At 39.7% G+C, this 21,535-nt stretch overlaps 1 long non-coding RNA gene across 1 annotated transcript in view; it reads right to left on the reverse strand.

Annotated features, from left to right (window-relative positions):
- Positions 1–2,663: 2,663 nt before the first annotated feature.
- Positions 2,664–21,535, reverse strand: part of LOC131484379 (uncharacterized) — a 197,248-nt gene continuing 178,376 nt past the window's right edge. Inside the window, exon 4 of the long non-coding RNA XR_009248206.1 lies at positions 2,664–2,775. This is a non-coding gene — a long non-coding RNA (uncharacterized LOC131484379). The remainder of the gene's footprint in view (positions 2,776–21,535) is intronic.

Here is a 21,535-nt window from a genome sequence, read left to right on the forward strand (position 1 = left end):
GCGCAGTCGGTTAAGCGTCCGACTTCAGCCAGGTCACGATCTCGCGGTCCGTGAGTTCGAGCCCCGCGTCGGGCTCCGGGCTGATGGCTCCGAGCCTGGAGCCTGTTTCCGATTCTGTGTCTCCCGCTCTCTCTGCCCCTCCCCCGTTCATGCTCTGTCTCTCTCTGTCCAAAAATAAATAAAAAACGTTGAAAAAAAAAAATTTAAATAAAAAAAAAAATCACAACCACAATCAAACTCTGGACCGACTGTTTAACACATAGGCTCATCGCCTCAATTTGATTATCTGTCTCCTGGAATAAAATTCTCAAACGCATGTCTAAATGTCAAAATGGAATCAAGCTTCAATGTTGAGGTTCTTCTGTTTTTCCTCCTGAACTTCAGAAATAGAGATTCACCTGTTAGATAATATTTAAGGAGTTGCTGTCCGTCACCAGGAGTCCAAGGCAGTCCTCACCTCAGAGTCATTTACTGGTCAATAAATATTAAGATAATTATAGTATTTGGAGGAAAGATCTCTCAAAAGTAAACAGAAGGAAAAAATAACCAATATATACATACTCTGCTTCTAATTCCTTACAAGAAGTCTAAAATTTTGGATTAAAAAAAATGTATAGAAGACTTCAATTAAATTTTTCTGAGAGCAGCCTGTAAGAGTTGTACAAAATGATGCCTGTTTTAATAGCTGGCCAGCCCTAACGGCAGGGTAATGGCATGAGTCAGGCCCTGCACAGCTCTGGCTGTAGGACATATTTATACATTTGAAGAGACCCGTTTAACTCAGCTACGAGAGCATTACCATGAGATGCTGCAGTGAATGAATGTTTACCCATGGCCAGTCTCGTGAAAGGATATCTTATGTCTCAACCTACGGCATTTCCATTTCTGCACTTGATCTTAGCCAAAAGGCCGAGAAGCGATGGCATTTCCATTTCTGAAGGAGATTAGTGATTCCTCATGAACCATGAACTCACTAGAGACTGAAATAGCCTGGAATAAATAAAACTAAGTAAGTAAATCATCTAGCAGAGGATGGCATAATGGAAAGGATGTTGGATTTTGAAAACCACATGGTTACAAATCTGACTCCTCACTTCCTGGCTGTGTGATCTTGGGCAAATCACTGCCCTGGGCTCCTATCCCTTTGCCTTTGAAAAGATCACAAATTCTAACTCACAGGGTTAGGAGGAAGTTAAAATTTTTTTATGTTTATTTATTTTTTAGGGACAGAGAGTGCAAGCAGGGGAGGGGCAGAGAGAGATCCAAAGCAGGCTCTCTGCTGACAGCAGAGAGCCTGATGTGGGGCTCAAACTCACGAACTATGAGATCATGACACACACCGAAGTCAGACACTTAACCAACTGAGCCATCCAGGCGCCCCAGAAGTTAAAATTTTTAATGGCAGTAAAATTTCCACCTACAGTGCTTTGTAAATAAAAGGCATGCAGTTGAATCCAATGAATCTAAGCTGTTAAGTGAATTTTCTTTTGCCGTTGAGACTACAGGTTTCATAATTATTTTTTTTAAGTTTATTTTATTTATTTTGAGAGAGTGAGTGCATGAGCAGGGGAGCAGCAGAGAGAGGTGGGGAGAGAGAGAATTCCAAGCAGGCTCTGTGCTATCAGGAAGGAGCCCAGTGCGAAGCTGGAACTCACCACCCTTGAGATCATGACCTGAGCCAAAACCAAGAATCTGTCACTTAAATTACTGAGCCACCCAGGTGTCGCAGGTTTCCTAATTCTTGAATGGGTTTGCATTGTCTCCACTCAGGTGGTAAATCTTTGGAGAGAATGAATCTTATCTTACTCATTTTCTATTCTCCTTAACAGAATTTCAAGTATGTAATAGTTGTTCAAATATTTTGATAAAAATCGAAGATTTACTGAAATTTCACCTAAATAAAGATGTTGTGAGGAAGATACAAATGGGTGTGGTTTTGTTTGTTTGTTAGTTTTGTTTTGTTAACAAAAGCAGGAACTACTCTATTAGGGGAAGGAGAAATAACCCCCTCCCAATATGTTATTCAAAAATTGCATCTCAGCTGCATTGGAACCCCCCAAAAAAACTACCTGTGGTTGTGTTTCCGTGGCCAGAGAGTTAGTTCTCCAGGCATTATATCCTCCTTCATGGAGAACCCGTCCACTCTTCGTTGCATTCCTTCCTTTCGATGGGCCCAACACTTACCATTAACTTCTCTACCCTTGAAACTGAAAACTGTGTTACATGGTTTGCCTCTGGTGCAAATTGGATAGGGATCTTACACAAATGGCTCTTTATTATAAAAGTATGTTTTCATTGGGTGTTTAGTCAGATTTTTAAAGTAAGAGGAAACTTTTATACATATGGTATTCCTCAATCTGTAGAGACATCTGTTTCTTAGACCCAATCTCCCCTTTGGAGTACCTGCCTAGTTCATTAGCATGGTGGTTTTCAACTTTCTGGATCTTTGGGTTCCTGTAAGTTATTGGGAAGCCCACCAGAGCTTTTGTTTATGTAAGTTACACCCATCAATATTTGCCATGATGGAATTAACAGTCACATTTAGAAAAAGTATTTATGTGTTTAAAATAGCATAAATAAACACATTAAATGTTACATAAACAATAATTTTAATAAAAATAACTATATTTTCCAAAAAGAAAAGTGAGAAGAGTGCTATTGGCTTATGTTTTTGCAGATTTCTTTAATGTCTGGCTAAAGAGCAGACAACTGGATTCTCACGTCTCCTTTGCATTCAATCTGTTCCTTCATACATCATGTAACCTCTGCAGAACTCTGCAAAAACATTCGTGAAAGAATTAAAGTAGAAAAGCCAAAATCTTAGGATTATGAAAATAGTTTTGACCTAGTACACCCCATGAAAGGGTCTTAGGGACCCCACAGAGTCCGGGGCCCCACTTTGAGAACCAGTACAATTGGATCTTGCCCCAGTCTTCCGAGTAGCTTCCACCCAGCTGCTTCCAGTATTCACACCCAGGAAATCTATCTGCCAAATTGCCACACTGTCAGTGAAATAATTGGCATTAAGTCATAAAATCGAAAGCATCTTTTTTTTTAATCCTAAATACACTCATGAAGGGTAGCTTCTCCCCTGTCACTAGATGAAGTGAGGCAGATCCCTGAGATTTTCTCTTCTCTCTTAGATCAAAGAAAATCCCATTTGTCACTCTAAACACAAAACACAGTCTCACTTGGTACTTGGAAAACTCAGACCCTTGAAGGAGCCAATTTCTAACTTTATTAAAGGTTACAGTCCCTGCCTCTCCCAAATGGGAACAGCTGTAGAGCGCCCGCCCTGCCTGTCTTCTCTTTTTTCTTCCTTGATAACTATAGATTCCCATTCCTTTGGAGCATGTGTGTGTGTGTGTGTGTGTGTGTGTGTGTGCGCCTGGCGGGGTGGCAGTATACATGGACAGGATGATGTATGTGGAGAAGACGGTGGAGAAAGGCTGATAAAGAGATCAGGAAATGTAAGACATCTGGTGCAAGGAACACATTCAAGTGTCCTTTTACTGGATAAACCTGGAAGTGGGCCAGTCTCTTGTCTTCTGAATGTCCTGGGAAGGAATCCTAACTGCTACATACATGGAGCTCTCCAGTCGTTCCCTGAAGTCCTTCTTCCTAGACTTGAGCTAAGGCAGGATTGATCCATTGCACCTCTTGGGGGGGGGGGGGGTGTGTGTGGCACTTACGGTAAACCAGCACCCCCTCAAAGATCCTCTCCTTTTGTACTTCCTTGGTGCAAGACTGAGTTATCTCAATGAGTTCTTCACTATCTACAGTGGATTTTTTCTAGTTCTTATTATAGCATCCTACCTCTTTTCTATCTGTGACTTAGTCAAAGCGTCCAGTTTAATATCTTGTTATCCACTTTAAAGAAACCAGTACCCATTGGCTGTTCCCTAGCTCCAGGAGCTCAGGTGGCCTCATAATTTGTTGTTTCCTTGTGCTCAGGAAAAGTACTGACAGCTCATAATTGGTCATATTTCTTAGGAAATTTGCATTTAATCTGTGAACAATGCTTGCTTTTTTTTTGGTATAATTTGTCTTACATTTTTGAAAGTAATAACTATTCATTAAGTTACATTTGAAAAATGCAGGAGAAAAGGAAAACATTGTCTATAGTCCTACTGCTCATATAAAACCACTATTCACTTATATGTATTTTCTCCTGATAATATTTCAATACATGTCTCCATTTTAGCTGTATTCATATAAATCAAATTTTATATCACATATTTTATCACATATTGGTATGCTGTAGACATCACCAATGTCAATACAAACTCCATGTAAACATCAATTGAATGCTTACAAAGTATTGTATTAAATGGATATGCCATGGTTTATTTAATCATTATCTTTATTGTTAACGTTTACATTGTTTATACTGTTTAGTATAGAATACCATGCTGCAATGAACATCTTTGGGTAGACTTTTTTTCTATATTTTGATTTACTTCTTAAACTACATTTCTGAAGATGGACTTATTAGGGAAATGGATATGAAAATTTTCAGGATACACGCACCCACACACGTGTCTATATAAATACACACAATTTCACAAAAGGAGTTCATAATTCAGGATGCTCAGCTGTGGAGCATGAGTTTATCATATGCCTGTGTTCATGACACATTATCATCATTAATCCATGTAACCTCTCATTCTTTATTGGTTAATTTCCTTTATTTCCATCATCATTCTTTCTACCACTGCCCTCACCATAGAAGATCAATCTAATATGCTTGATATACATTCCTCTATTTGTGTCTGGTCATGGAAGCATGCATTTTTATTTTGCGTGCACATATGTTAAATGTACACAAATGACATTGTGCTATGTACCTCATATTGTTTCTTACTTTTTCATCCAACACTTTTTAAGATCTATCCATATTGTTCTGCGTAGATCTCATCTACGATTCCGGAGGGCTGTATGACATTCTGTTCTGTGCATCATACTGTTATACTTCTCTGTTTCCTAGTGAGTAGACTCCCCCAGACTGCTTCTAGTTCTGTACCACAACAAGGGTGCAGAGAGGAACTTCCCTGTTAGTGCCCCTCATGCATCTGTGGGAGATACACACCCAGAGAGAGACTTCTGGGTCTCAGGGCAGACCTCTAACTGGACTAAAGTCTGGTTGTTTCCCAGAGTGATTGCTCTGGTTTGTACTCTGTGCAACAGAGCATGCAAGTTCCTGCATTCACACTTTCCGCCAACACTTGGCATTATCCGACTTCCTAATTTTCTCACTCTGACACCAGCAAAGTGATATACTGTGGTTGTTTTCTTTTGCATTTCCCTTAACACCCATGAGCTTATGCATCTCTTAGCATGTACATTATTTATGTTTCTTAATCTGATTGCCTGTTTATATCTTTGTCCATTTGTCTGATAGGATTCAAGGTTTCCCCCCACCATTGGTCTATATATTATAAACATTAATGATGTCTTCATATGTTTAATAGAATTTTAGATTTTTTTCTCTGAAAATCTGGTAGTTTTGCCTGTTAGTTTGATTCATACATCTTTTAGTTATATCTAAATTTTTTTTAATGTTTTTTTTTATTTTTTTTATTTTTTTTATTTTTGAGACAGAGAGAGACAGAGCATGAACGGAGGAGGGGCAGAGAGAGAGGGAGACACAGAATCGGAAGCAGGCTCCAGGCTCTGAGCCATCAGCCCAGAGCCCGACGCGGGGCTCGAACTCGCGGACCGCGAGATCATGACCTGAGCTGAAGTCGGACGCTTAACCGACCAAGCCACCCAGGCGCCCCAGTTATATCTAAATTGAATGTACATATATCAAATTGGTGATGAAGTCTATTATTTTGATAAATGCTATTAATTTTTATGTATTAATCTTCTATCCAAAAATCTTGAACCTTTCTTTTTATTTCTGAACATTGTCAGTTACAATAACTTTAAAAAAAAATAAAGCTGTCTGTTTTTTACCCCTAGAAATTTATAGAAGCTCTTCACATGTTGGGGATAATCAGCCCTTTCTTTGCCTGTAAACAAAAGACTATTGTACCCTTTGTTGATTAATGAGTTGTAAACATTTTTGCCTGCATTGGGATGATTTGCCATGCTATTATGGAATAGAATTTGTTAATCTTTCATTTTATAATTTCCTTAGAAAGGTACCCCCTTTGGGGCGCCTGGGTGGCTCAGTCGGTTAAGCATCTGACTTCTGCTCAGGTCATGATCTCATGGCTCATGAGTTCAAGCCCCACATCAGGCTTTGTGATGACAGCTCAGAGCCTGGAGCCTGCTTCAGATTCTGTGTCTCCGTCTGTCTCTGTCCCTTCCCTGCTCGTGCTCATGCTCTGTCTCTCTCTCAGACATAAGCATTAAAAAAAAAAGAAAAAAAAATGTCCCCCTTTTTAAGAATTTTCTTGTGCTCTCTTCTAGGAGCTTTATACTTTCATTATTTTACATTTAAATATTTTATTCATAATTTATTTTGATACAAAGCATGAAGTATGGATCCAAGTTTATTATCATAATGGCTATGTAGTTGAGTAAGCCAAACCATCTTTCACTATTGATTTGAAACGTGACCTCTATCATGGGCTACATTTTTGCAATATATATGTGAATCTATTTCTTAATTTTATATTATTTTCCATTGTTCTGTGCCTTTTAATGCTTCAGGTCTATACCATATAAATTATTAGAGCTGTATATTGTGAGGTTAATAGCCAGTAGCACTCATCCTCTTTCATTCCTTTTTCTATCTTTCTTAAATACCCCCTATTTATTTTATTTTATTTTATTTTATTTTAGTTTAGTTTAGTTTAGTTATTTGCTTTGAGAGAGAGCATGAGGGGGGAGAAGCAGCAAGAGGGGGAGAGAGAGAATCCCAAGCAGGCTCAACGCTGTCAGCACAAAGCCCAATGTGGGGCTTGAGCTCACAAACCATGAGGTTATGACCTGAGCCGAAACCAAGTATCCGATGCTTAACCAACTGAGCCACATAGGTGCCCCTATTTTATTTCATTTTATGTGTTTTACCCCACTGACTAGAATATCCGGTATAAGATTAAACAGAAACAATGTTATCAAGTACTTTCACATCATTTCTGAGAGTAGCAGAAGAACTTCAAAAATTTCAACCTTAAGCATAATGTTTGCTGTAGGTGTTTAGTAGAAACTCTTTATGAAGTCAAGGAAGTTCTCTTTTATTTCCTTTTTACACTATATACCAACCATCAGATCAAATGAGAAAGACTGACAAGTGCTGGTGAGGATGTGAAGCTCCTGAAATTCTCATACGCTACCGACTGGCATTTAAACTGATCCGGGTTCTTTGGACAATTCCAGTCTCTACTAAGTTTGGAAATACTCATACACTGTGACCCAGCAATTCCATACAGATATGAGGCCCTAGCAATGCGTATACAGGTATAACAAAAGAGGTGTATGAGAACATTAATTGTGGTTTCAGCAGTAGTAGCAAAGAGCTGGGAATAACCCAAATCACCACCAACAGCAGAGTGGATAAAGAATTTGTGTTGTGTTCACAGAGTGGCTTCTATAGCAATAAAAGCCAGTGAATTATGCTTACATGTAATAACATGGATAAATCTCATTAACATGATACTGCACAAAAGAGCATATGTATTATTCCATTTAAAAACAGGCAAACAAATCTGTGGTGTTATATATAACCACAGTGGCTATCTTTGGGTGAGGAGTAGTGAATGGCAGGAGCATTAGGAAGACCTCCGAGGTGCTGGTGGCCTTCTGTCTCTTAATCTGGGTGGTCATTATACGGTTATGTTTTTCTCTACCTAAATACATTTTTTTAAATATCTAAGCTTGCCAAGTGACCAAATAAATGAAACAATGAATGAAATTTGGTGTAAATTAAACTGGAAAAGACCCTTGCTTGTACTGGAAATGACATATGTTTTATTTGGTTTGGGTTTTGTTTTGGGGTTGGTTTGTTTTTGTTTGTTTTGGTTTTTTTTATTTGTTTGTTTGTTTTTGCCCTGGTTCTGCCTCTAATGAGCTATGGGGTTTGTTTTTCCAGCAAGTTATTTCCCCACTTTGAACTTCTGTTCCTAATTTCTAAAACGAGGAGGCTGAACTAAATAATCTTTACATTCCCTCCCGGTTCTAAGATGCGGGAAGTCACCTGAATTTCTTATTTTTGATGAACTTTCACTGAATGTGAGGAAGAGCTGGTTCCTTTTGTTGTTCTTTCTACTCAACCAGCAACATCCCAATTATACTTTGGCTTTCCTTAGTAGCTTCCCAGATGATCGTTAACGCAAACTGCCCGTGCCAATCGATAGTGATTTTTCTCACTCTAAATTACATTCTTTATTTGATTTCTATATCAAACTTTTGAGAGTCTGTTTGGCATAATCTATGCCCATATATTTCTGGACCTATAAAACTGAGGAACTGTTTCTGGTGATTCCACCTAAATGACCAGTTAGTTGTCTTAGAAACCACTGCTCCATCACACCCACCAGACTATAAAGGAAATCAGTAAGAACTTCAAATAATCTGCTGATGGCTCCTGGGTTTAGGGATGGCCCTACACACTCTGGAAAAAATCCATCCTCTCTTCCTGTGACAGAAACTGTTCGCTATATGCCCATCACTATTCTCCCTTTCTGTAGCAGGAGCAACTATCACACCTAGATGTTTATGTGGCTTCCAAGAATAAAGACCATGTGCCAAAGCCTTCCCTGTGCCTACGTGTGGTCATGTGACTGAGTTCTGTCAAATGAGATGTGAGCAGAAATAGTATGTCCAATGCCCTAATGTGCCCTTAAAGGACATGGCTGCATCCTTCCTTTTCTGTTTTCTCTGTTGTGCTGGCTGGGAGGTAGATGGAGCAGTGAGCAACTTGCCTTCGGAGACAGAGACAAATCCCTGGAAATGTTAAAGATGTGTTAGAGAAGGTCAGATAACGGGCCTGGGCTCCCGAGAGATTTATGACTCACATTTATGCCACAGAAGCTAACACCTTTAGGAAAAAGCAAAATAACTTCTATCTTGTGTAAACCCTGTTATTTTGGATTTTTGTCACAAGGCACAGAAACCATATCCTAACTCATATACTCCTTAAATGTGTTCCTGGAACCGCACACCATGACTGGAGCCTGTCTATACATGGAGAGTAAATGGGGCAACTGTTCTATACTTTTTCCTAAGGTTTTTACATTTAAGGTTAACGTTCACGACAGGACAGCTTTTCTCTTCTTCTTAACTTGGCTCTGCATCTTGCACGAGGCCCAAAATCAAAGGAAAGAAAATTCAACATCCGGGCTGCTACTCAAACTGACCTTGAGATATAGGCAAATCAGCCAATTACCGTAGTCTGGGCAGCGTGGTGGAGTGTTTTCAAAGAAGCCAGAGGAAATGGCTTGAGGAGAAGAGCAGTTTAAAATGTAGGGCCATCTGAAATCATTAAAATCATCCATTAAGGAAATAAAGAGGGTGGTTCTTTAGAGTGGATAGTAAAATGTGTTTTGGAAATTTCTCCTGTTGGAGAAACAGAAAATGTCTCTAATGGTAAAGACCAGGAAAGAGAGAGGTGGACAAGAGGCGAAGAGTTAGAAAAGAAACAAATAATTATAAAGGACTAGAGATACAGACTATATAAGCACTATGGTATTTACAAAATTGATCCACCTTAAACATAGTAATTTCTTTTAGGACAGGGGCATCTTTTCTCATACTTACTATCTGCCATTACTGCCGTGAGAGAAGAAGACAGAGAGGATACTGCCCTCAGACTTGGTTACTGACTCAACAACAACTATGTGCTGGGAACTCTTCGGGCGCCTGAGTGAGCAGAACAGAATCTACGCCCTCACGGAGCTCACATAGGGACACATACAAAAAGCAAATCAACAAACGTGCACAATATAATGCCAAATGCCCACAAGAACAAGAAACAATAATAAAGCATGAAAAAGGCGCAGTGAGTGATGGGGGTAAGGAATGTGCTATTGCAGAATGACTGGTGGGTCTGCTTCTCCAATGAACAGATATTTAAACAGAGTTTTGAATAAAGCGACAGACAGCCATATCTAGAGGAAGACCTTTCCAAACGGGCAGAGGCCCTGAGGACGGACAGAGCTAGATTCCTTCAAGCGTGGATGGCAAATACATCACATACTCTCCCCACTTCTGCCCAGGAAAGACAGCCACACAGGGGTCAACCCCGGCTAGTACAGCCAGGCTAGTATAGCCTCGTAATCCTTCTGAACCCAATAGTCTGGTAAACTAGTGATAGGTAAGAGTCAAGACAGGGATCAAAGCCATTTGTTACCACTGCTTTAGAGTGTAGACTTCTAAATTCTACCCATAATCCTATCTTCGGCTTGTTTGATCTTTCCAGTGTCAGGGATACCACCTCCCACTGTATATGGTTGGAAAAAACATCAGGGCCAGGAAAATCTCATTGCCATGGATACTTTTACTAAATATTTACTATTAAAGTTAAAATATTTATTATATGCACTATTTATCGTGTATTAAAATTAAAATATTTACTCTTCATTAAATATTAACATACTTATTAAAATATTTACCCTTTGGTATCACTATGGGCACTCTGCTAAGTCTTAAGGATCTAGGAATAAAACATTTCATTACCTCATAAATCAGAAAGATACAAAAGAAAAGTCATTACAATATGGTGAAATAGATACTGTAAGAACTCTGAAAATGGTGTGCCTAACTTGACAAGTAATGGGCTATTATTAGAAAAGGGATCACGGAGCTACCAAGAGCAAAGACTTTAGGCGTAAACAGACTTGTGTTTTCTAGTTGGCCGTTTTTAAGCTAGCGTGTGACCTTTGTGGCATTCAGTTAACCTCCGTGAGATTTGATATAAAAAACACCAAAGAAAGCACATGGCATAGAGCCCCTAGCACATAGTAGACACTCAATAAATAGTAGTTTTTTGGGACGGCTGGGTGGATCAGTCAGCTAAGCATCCGACCTCATCTCAGGTCATGGGTCATGGGTTCAAGCCCCACGTGGGGCTCTGTGCTGACAGGCCTGGGAGCCTGTTTCAGATTCTGTGTCTTCCTCTCTCTCTGCCCCTCCCCCACTCATGCTCTGTCTTTCTCTCTCATGAATAAACATTAAAAAAATGCAATGAATAAATAAATAGTATTTTGTTAAGGTCAGTTTGAAGCAGGATATGTGTTTGTGATAACTGCTGTGAGTTCGGATCATCAGTTGTGTGAAATAGGGAAAAAGAAGCGAGATAGACTTCTTTCTATGTGTTTAGTCAAAGAGGCATGAAAGGACCATAACATCTATGGGGATTACATTATTACGGCAGGTACCACTAAGACAAAAGCAATGTGCGAATTAGTTACACAATTCCATTAATCCTAAAACACATTCCAATAGCAGAGATGTTGAAATATGAAAAACATACACTTTAGAGTCAACAAAATTGGTATCTAAGTTTTTTTTTTTTGGTTTTAGAGCCGTAACATAAAATACAGAAGAGAATGAAAAGAGGCTAGAGAAGTAAGCTAGAATGGGTCATGAAGAGTGTGTGTGTGTGTGTGTGTGTGTGTGTGTGTACACACAAATTTAAATTTAAGAATTTAAATTTAAATCACAAATTTAAAAATCAGGACATTATCCTGTGGCCAAACTAGAGTCTTTAAAGATTTTAAGTCAGAAGAGATAGGAGCTGTTTGGAGGTATGGTGGGAAGAATTGGAAAAATGGCCTGACAGCAGTCACTTATGAATATGTGGTATCCTTACAACCAGAGATTGTGGTTGTTGTAAGACTTGACTGTGCATTTCAGTCACCTATGAAGATTTTCAAGGAATATGTCCATTTTGGCAAGTTGTTTTTTCATTGGCATAAAGTTTTTATAATGTATGCCCATTGTCTCTGAATCTCTGTGGACTCTGCAGTGATGTGCCCCCATTCACTGTGTTTTCTATCTTTTTTTGGCTTCATAAATCTAGTAAGAAATTTATTGGGTTTATTATTCTTTTTCTTGGGCTCAAGGGTTGTGTAGAAGGATGTTCCTTTAGTTTCCAAATACTTTCAAGATATCATATTGTTTCTGATTTCTACTTTAATCCCAGTGTGGAGAGTATATTCTGTGTGATTTGAATCCTGTGAAACCGACTGAAACAATTTGTGAGCAATATAGTGCATCGCAGTGAATATGTCATATGCACATCATGCTTACAGTTGACTATTTATTGACTATCACCCTAAATCAGAAATTTAGACCCAAAGTATAAGTCCAGGCCCAGAAGTTTGGACTTGCATATTGACGTTTCTTTTCTTGTGTGTGGACTGTAACAACTATTTAAAGTATTTACTATTAAACCATCCTAAACCTTTGCACATGAAAAGAAAGGAACTTATCTTGACTCCCTACTTTGCAATGTTGTAATTCTTTTCCTATTTTTAATCCTCCTGCTTTAGGTTTTCTACAACTATACTGATAATGGGTGTGCCGTATCTGTAAGGCAATTTTTCTTATTTCTAATGGAACTGCAAACATGTTACACTACTTGTTTGTGTGTAAAGTGTTCTGAATAGTTGTATTTTGAGATTTTTTTCCCTCATAGTTTCATATTATAAATACCTACTATCAATAGCTTTGCACACCTTGGGTTTTTTTCTTCTTCTTTTGCATTATTTCCTTGAAATAACTCTTCTAAGAATTATGCTATTGGCTAAAAGGGTATGGGTACACCTTGGATGTGCCTATTTGTCTCAGGCGCCCTTCAAGAGGCTGCACCACCGCTATCAATTACCTCCCTAAGTCTCCTCCTTCTTTGCCTTGCTACCATTGCCCTTGACATTGCTACTCTCGAGCATTCCTGTCCTCTTTAGTACACTCCTTTCTTAAGACTCTGGATGGACTCCTTCTATTCTACTTCCAAACTCAAATGTCACCTATAAAACTCTGCAAAATTCCCAGGAGGCCTGGTCACCACCCTCCTCCATTCTAATAACATTCCATGCCCATCTGAAGCGTGACAATTACGGCATCCAAGTTCCCCGTTCTCTCCCCCACCCCAATATGTTGTCAATTGTCTTATTAAAACCCTTAATAGGGGCACCTGGGTGGCTCAGTCAGTTAAGCATCCAACTCTTGATCTTGGCTTAGGTCATGATCTCACAGTTCATGAGTTTGAGACCCGCGTTGGGCTGTATGCTGACAGTGTGGAGCCTGCTCAGGATTCTCTGTCTCCCTCTCTCTCTGCCTCTTCCCTGCTCATACACTCTCTCGGTCAAAATAAATTTAAAAAAATTTCATTTTTATTTATTTTTTGAGAGAGAGACAGCATGAGCAGTGGAGAGGCACAGAGAGAGAGAGAGAGAGAGAGAGAGAGAGAGAGAGAGGAGACACATAATCTGAAGCAAGCTCCCGGCTCTGAGATATCAGCACAGACCCCATTACAGGGCTCAAACCCATGAACCGTGAGATCATGACCTGAGCTGAAGTCTGAGGCTTAACCGATTGAGCCACCCAGGCGTCCCAAGTAAAAACATTTTAAAAAACACCTTAATGCCCACAGTAAGTGACACAACAGAAGATATTTGACAAACTTTTATTGACTGAAATTTTATATTCCTCAAGCAATAACAAACAGGCTTTGTTCTGCACAGTCTGGCTAACTGTAAATTAGTTTTATCATTTTATTTTCCTCTTTCTTGTTTAATGGCTTATATTTATGTTTACTCAGTAAAAACCTAGATAAACACCAATCTAGGCTAGCTATTGTGATTTGTGACATAGAAGAATTTTACTAAAGTAAGAAGAAGTTGGTTTTAACCAGAGTTATTTTTTTTTCTGGATTTCTTTTAAGCATTTAGGAAAGTAAGGTTACATTACCTGTAAGGGACTGTTATCCTGTTAGAACCTCTACACTGGGCAATCGCCAGATAAATATCCAGCTCCCACCTCTATCCCAGGACAGTCAATACAGTCCTTCAGAAAAGCTATTAAAGGTGCTGAAATGAGAATATAAAGCTACCTGACTGCTGCCTGCACTCACCATTTAATCTAACCCATTCGGTATCTCTTCAAAATTCATTCTGATTTCTACAGAGAATTAACGATTACAAAATGACCCATGTTAAGCTGAGCTACAGTGAGGAACAAAGAAGGTATATAAAAGGTGCCAATCCTATTTTTTTTCTCCATTTAAAGACAACTCCTATTTTGATCAAAATTTGGAGGAAATTAAGATAGGAATTTTCGAAATTGTGAAAACAATGACTTACAAAACCCAATGATTCAAATATGGGAGGGAAAATTGTCACTCCCCCAGAAAGGGAGAGAATCAAGAAAAGATTGAAGGGAATGGTTAATTACCTAAAAGGCTTAGGAAGAATGTACAGAAAATATAGTTACGGGAAATTATAGTTTTGAAAGTGGTCAACAAGAGACAGCATGTAAGTGATTCCAGTCACACAATAATATTAGAGAAAAAAACACCACTCAGCAGGTAAGAGGCTTCTTCAATTCTGCTTCCTTTGAAAGTTGCATTTGGCAAAAATCACTCAACTTTGGGTCAAGAGTGGGAGCTGGTCAAATATTCCTTGCATAACATGACAAGGAGGATGAAGGGGGATGGAGAAGAAGTCAGCCCACTGGGCAGCCAGGCTGGGGAGGATGAGGTTGTGGCCATGGCTGGGAAAATGGAGGGGACGTCATTCTGTGACTGAGAGAGACACTGGACAGGTGCAGCATTTGGGGCTTAGGATTGGGTGGGATGTCATATCTAATCTGAAAACTGGAGAAGGCTGAATGGCTTGGCATCTCTGAAGGTCCAGAAGCTCTTGAATCCAAAGGGGTGTTGGGAGATAGGCTAGCTGCAGAGATCCACAGTCAGAATAGTCCATGAGGGCCTGTGGGTGACTGCCTGAAATACATTTTGTTGTCAAGCTGTTTTCTGTGTACCAGCCACAGCTTGAAGCACGGTTGAGTGACCTGTTTTTAAATCCAGGAGCAGGATGCATAAAGCCTTGGTAAATATTACCAAATTGTCTCCAGAATAACTTTACCAATTTCTATTCCCACCAATGGAGAATGAGTGGACTTCCTCACCACCTCCTTGCCAGAATAAGGATAAATCCTTTTTTTCTCTTACTTCTTTGTCAAATTGGCAAAGAAGAAAAATAACACCTTGCTTTCATTTGCACTTTTAAGTTACCAATAAACATGTTTTTATATCGTATTTATTTTGATATAAATTGATAGCGTCTTTTAGATTCATTTTTATCACTGCTTTAAAATGTTCATAAATGTTAAAAATATGGCCATTGCCATTTGTTGAAATCTTCTATGTGTATTTTGATTCCAGTTATGACCCATGACCTAGTTGTAAGCTATGTCGCCGAATTTCTCAAGATTTTCTCCCAGTGTTTTTTATATTTACAAAATTTGTTTGTTTGTTTTCCAAGCTGAGGGCATTTAAGAGCTAACATTTACTTTACGAATTTTTTTAAATAACTTTACTTTTTACAATAAAAAACTTAATTATCTGGGTTTTATTTTGACTAGAGGCAGTGATATGTACAGGGCAGGCAAGAGAGCCAGTTGAGCAACTTGACGCAGAGAGGGATTTACTAAGAAGTTTAAGCTAATTTTCTGAATTATCGGGAGGGTTAGGGTGCCAAACAGTTGACAGCAATACAGACAAAAAAAAAAAAAATCCCCAGGTGCATCATGGGAGCATTCTAGGGGACATCCACTACTGCCCCCCCCCCGCTGGGGACTGGTGAGCAGAAACCCCACAGCAGGAGGCCCAGAACAATCAAGTGTCTTTGCCACGAGACCCAGCTTCTTTTTTTTTTTTTTTTTTAATTTTTTTTCCGACGTTTTTAATTTATTTTTGGGACAGAGAGAGACAGAGCATGAACGGGGGAGGGGCAGAGAGAGAGGGAGACACAGAATCGGAAACAGGCTCCGAGCCATCAGCCCAGAGCCCGACGCGGGGCTCGAACTCACGGACCGCGAGATCGTGACCTGGCTGAAGTCGGACGCTCAACCGACTGCGCCACCCAGGCGCCCCGAGACCCAGCTTCTTATAACTACTGCCAATTCTTGATGTCCATTTCCGTGCTCCCAAGGACACATGGCTGTGTCCCCTGGGTGGTATGCTAGCTGCAAAGAATTCTGAGAATGTGAATGCTAGGAGCTGACACTACGCGATGCCAGACATTGCCCTATATACGTTTACAGATATTAACTAAATTTCACAATCTCCTACAGGGCAGGAATTATTATATCCCCATTTTGCATATGACAAAACTGAGACACCGAAAGTTATCACCCCACCCGACAGCTAATGGATGGTGGAACTAGGATTTGTACCCAGGTTGACAGGCTCCAGAATCTGTGCTCTATAGCTAATGGTTTTAGGCTTCGCAGCCCCTAAGGTACAAGAAGCCAAAGCTAGAAAGAAGTGGGAGTGGGTGGTGAATGAGTCCATTGGCACAGTTGTATACAGCTACTGATCTAACCTTTCCAAAGGACCTTTCAAATCTCCATGTCCTTCATTAAATAATCTTGCTTTTCTTATTGACGTGTAACTAATGGCCTTGTGCACTGAGTGGGCACTCGACAAATATTTGTTGACTGAATGAATGAATATTTTGGATCCTTATTTCAGGACTATCTATTTTGGCCCATTGTCAATTTTGGCATTTAGTGTGATATTTTCACTTGCCATTCAAGATGTCCTCTCTGGATCTGCCCTCTATGTCCACCCTTATCTGTTCCCTATTTTCTGATCTCCGTGGATGGCATCAGCAGGCTCTTTTGCCCCTGGGCAGAAGGAAGAGGGATCAGGCTGGAGTATGTGATGCTACTGTTTCTTCTTGGTCATGTGGCCTTGGGTTAGCCTTTCCCTCTGCTGAAGAACCCAGCTCCTGTCATATGTCCCTCCTGGCCACTGCTCTCCTATCACTGGTTTTGTAACTGCCCTCTCCACTCCGCTTCAGGCCTGCGGACTCTCCACTGTTGCTAGCCTGCAGTCCTGCATAATCCCTTTTTGGTCTCTCTAAAATCTGCCCACACTTTTGTAAATAGTCCCTTTATTAAACTCTCCTCAAATTACCTAGTCTGTGTGCAGCATCTGCTTCAGTGAGTCAGGAACAGAAGCTGTTTTAATCATTGTCATTTTCAAACATGTTTTAACATCTGGTAGGAAAAACAGTCAAGATTTTCCCCAACCTCAAAATCTCCTCTCCTATGTCTTTGTTCTTCCAGATTAGAACCACTCTGAATTCTAAATTATAATCTATTGAATTTTAAAAATTGAAATATTATTAGACCTAAAATTACTTTTTTTCTTTCTGAATGAGGACATAAAATGCCTTTCCATTTATTCACATCTCCTTAATGTCTTGCCGTAAATATTTTCAGTTTCCTCATATTCCTCATATGCCTTGCATATTTCTTGTTGTTCCTGGGTTATGTTAGAGGATGAACAACATTTTTTTTCTATTGCAATCTTATTTTTCTCCCCTGTAATTTCTAGCTAGTCATATCTGATATCTACATAAGCAGTTCATTTTTTTATTTTTAAAATCCAGACACATTACTAAACCTGCGTTCATTTAAACAGGTTGCTAATTCTCCTGAATCTCCTAGATAATTCTCTTCGGTTTACTATATGCACATTCATATATCTCCTACCAATGATAATTTTACTTCTCCTTTCTTATGTCTGTTGTATATATTACGGAACTGTCTAAAGCTTCTTGAGAAGGCATGATAATGGCCTTTAAGATAATATCTTGACTTGCTCCTCAGTATAATAGAAATACCTGTAATGATTCAACGTTAGCATTCCATTAATTTTGGATTTTAGATATTCTTTATAATCTTTGGGAAGCATCTCTATATTCCCAGTTCACTGCAAATGGTTGTATGTTTATTTCTTTCTCTCATTAATCTGGAATGGGTGGGTGATAAATTTCATTAAATGACTTCCCAGCACTTTTACAGATAATTAAAAATGTTCCTTCACTAATACATCAATAAGATGAACTAAAATAATACAACTAATTTTATATAATATCTTTTTGTTCCAAGAATAAAGCCTATGCAGTCACAGTATACTAATTGTTAAATACAATTCTAGATTTCAATTTCAATTTCTGGACATTTTACAAAGTTTTTTTCTTTCTATCTATTTTCAGAATTACAGGCGAGATCCTGGTTCCCTTTTCTGTGCTATCACTGTCGGGTTTTAGTGTAATAAATTTGTAAATATTTCTGTCTTTGCTTTGGAGCAATTTAAATAGCACAGGAATTATTCCATGAAAACATAAAATATGTAAAACTGTCCAAGCATGACATCATGTAGAAGCATAAATTTTCCACTAATTTTTTTTTCAATTCTATGGTTTACTCAGGTTTTTCATTCTTCTTGAATCACTTTTAGTCATTTCTGTTTTCATAGGAGATTCGCTTGTTTTTTTTTTTCTTGAGATATTCAAATGTTTAGCACAGAGCTTTTCATGATTTATTCTTAATCCAAATTTTTAAAATTGTGCTTTGAGGGGCGCCTGGGTGGCGCAGTCGGTTAAGCGTCCGACTTCAGCCAGGTCACGATGTCGCGATCGGTGAGTTCGAACCCCGCGTCAGGCTCTGGGCTGATGGCTCAGAGCCTGGAGCCTGCTTCCGGTTCTGTGTCTCCCTCTCTCTCTGCCCCTCCCCCGTTCATGCTCTGTCTCTCTCTGTCCCAAAAATAAATAAAAAACGTTGAAAAAAAAAAAAACAATTGTGCTTTGAATTGATCAGTTTTACCCTTTGATTTGTAAATTAATTACCTTCTGATTATCATTGCTTTTTCTCCCCTATGGTTTCTTTAATGCTACTGTTCCTGCACTTAGTAAAATTCCTGAAATTTCATGCTTAATTAACTTAATACATTTGGATCTTTTAAACAATTAAATTATGAATATTATTCATTTCACTACAAGTACAGGACCCATCTTCTACCGTTTCCTGTGTGTTTCTTTTACACAGTTTCTAATATGCATATTGTACTTATGTCTGTTTAAACATAGCAATTATTTACACAGTGCTTTTGAGTAACTTTCTATTAGTAGCTCTTTGCTTTGTTATTGCTGCACTTTTCAGCTGTGGTTATTAACTCCTAGGGTTACTTACACTACTGGGATAAGAGACAATAACCTGCAAGTTGTTTCTTGTCAAAGTTTAAGAGCAATATAGTTATGACTTGCTAAAATACACTGCATTGCTATAATATTATCACCCTAAACCTTGAGGTCAGACCCTTAAACAAAGAAGAAAGGGGGCACCTGAATGGCTCAGCTGGTTAAGTGTCCAGACTCTTGATTTTGGCTCAGGTTATGATCTCCCAGTTTGTGAGATGGAGCGCTACGTAGGGCTGTGCACTGACAGTATGGAGCCTGCTTGGGATTCTCTCTCTCTCCCTCTCTCTCTCTCTCTCTCTGCCCCTCTCCTGCCTGTGCACGCTTGTGTGCTCTCTCTCTCTCTCAAAATAAACTTAAAAAAATTAACAATAAAAAAAAATTTCAAAGAGGGAAATAAACACTAAGACCCAGACACTGGCAAGCATACTCCAGACTCCGTATCGTCCTCCATACTCTGGAAGGGAGACAAAGGCTCAATCCAAGATTGACCATTGGGCCCATGATCTCTGCATCCATCCCTCGAACCCACTCTATAAGCCCCCCATGTGCTGAGGCAGATAGGAGTGGGCGGGGAAGTCTGCATTGTCCAAAGGCAGCCTCATGCGCGTGTATTCTGCCTTTCATTCAGACACAGAAGAATGGGCCTTGGGCCTGAAACTCTTCCTTACCAAGGGATAAAGAGCTCGCACCACCCATACCAGGCTTATCACTTCCATGGGAATGTCTTCCCCTGGTACTGGGTCAGTGAGTGTTCTTTGTTCCCGGTAAGCAGGCACATCGATGGTGCTGACCAAGGTCTCGGTCTTCAAGAGTTCCTACTTCAGCTGGTAGAGGGAGAGCTCCTTCCTCTGTGGCATAAGAGTGATAAATTCAGGCCAGTTGCCGTGTACTGCCTGCCCGGACCTGCTGACACCCATTACCAAAGCTGATCTGCCTCTGGCTCTTTCCCATATGGGTAAAGCTTGTCCTACTCAGTGCATGACTGTGTTTTGTTTTCCTTGGTCACTCTGATACAAAGATGCAGAGGACAAAAGTGTGGCCTTCTGTTCCTGATGCCTGGCAACACAATGGGGATCTCTGCCATTCTCCATGTAGTGGGAGTCCTCCTCTGGCGCTGGGAACTGGTGCCTGGTGTTCTGCTTAACACAGAGGATGGCAGGTGACTTAGTTTCCATATCTTGTCCCTTGTGCTTAGTGGACCCTGCCCATCCCTAAGGGAATTAGTAGGAGAGAGGTGCTCCTGTCATTCTGCCTAGGTCATTAGGCCCTCTCATAGACGTTCATTATATCAAATTAAATAGTGGATGAGAACAATGTCTTGTTACCAGTTCCATGCTATGCAAATACAGAAAGCCATTATCTAAAATTGAATGTGGTACAGTATAAGAAAATAATAATATATAACTTGTAAAAATTTGGAATATATTTGTCCAAATGTCCTTTAATACATTAAATGAGAACAATTATTATTTCCAACAAGTGTATACTTTTCTGGGATTTTCCAAAGTATCTGTTCTATTTTTTCAGGCAACCATTTCAGACCCATTGTGATATGTAAGGATTTGCATCATTTGACAGATGACATCAAGTATCACCTAACAGATGAAATATTAAGGACTAAGAGCGTAAATTCTGTGCTTAATTTCACAAAGATAACATAAGTAGTGAAAGGAATATAGATATCTACAGATCTAGAAAGGAATTTCTACAATCATTCCTTTAAAATAACCCAGGGCCCACCCATACCCCCTGATGCTGTCTCGGCTGGGTTGGGGGGTCATGCATCCTGGGACCAGTCTAGCTCTAGCCCTTACATGTTACTTTTTACAGCACTCCCATGCCATGTCCCTGTATTGACTATTATTTCCTATTTCTGGAGCCAAAGCTTTATTGATAACACCTGTTCTCCTTATCCATCTGGACTGGGGCCTCCTTGGTGAATGGGCTCCAGGAATGTATAGAATGATTCACAGAGGGGAGCATGCCAAGACAATGGGCGGATTGATGAAAACCCGGTTAGCGAGATGTGGAACATTTGCAAGATGTCAGACCAGTGCCGTCGGCAATGAAGGCCCAAGAAATAGTGAGGACATTTCAGTCGGTTCTGAATAAAAAAACAATCCTTGATACATGAGTAAGGTGAAAGGGCTTCAGAACCAATCTAGAAACATATAGGAGTCAGGATGAAAGTGTGAGCTCGATTGCTGGTAAAAGTGGACAAGCAAAGTTGGAGCTGGCTTGGATGAGAGCCCAGACGTGCTTCATCTTCTCCCTCTGACGACCCCTGCTGCTGCAATGGCATTTACTCTGTGTCACATACAGTCTCAGGAGGACTGAGGGATTCTCCCAGCAGGGGCAGAGCCTGCCCT

This window comes from Neofelis nebulosa, chromosome 9 (assembly GCF_028018385.1).
Source record: "Neofelis nebulosa isolate mNeoNeb1 chromosome 9, mNeoNeb1.pri, whole genome shotgun sequence".
Taxonomy (NCBI): Eukaryota; Metazoa; Chordata; class Mammalia; order Carnivora; family Felidae; genus Neofelis; species Neofelis nebulosa.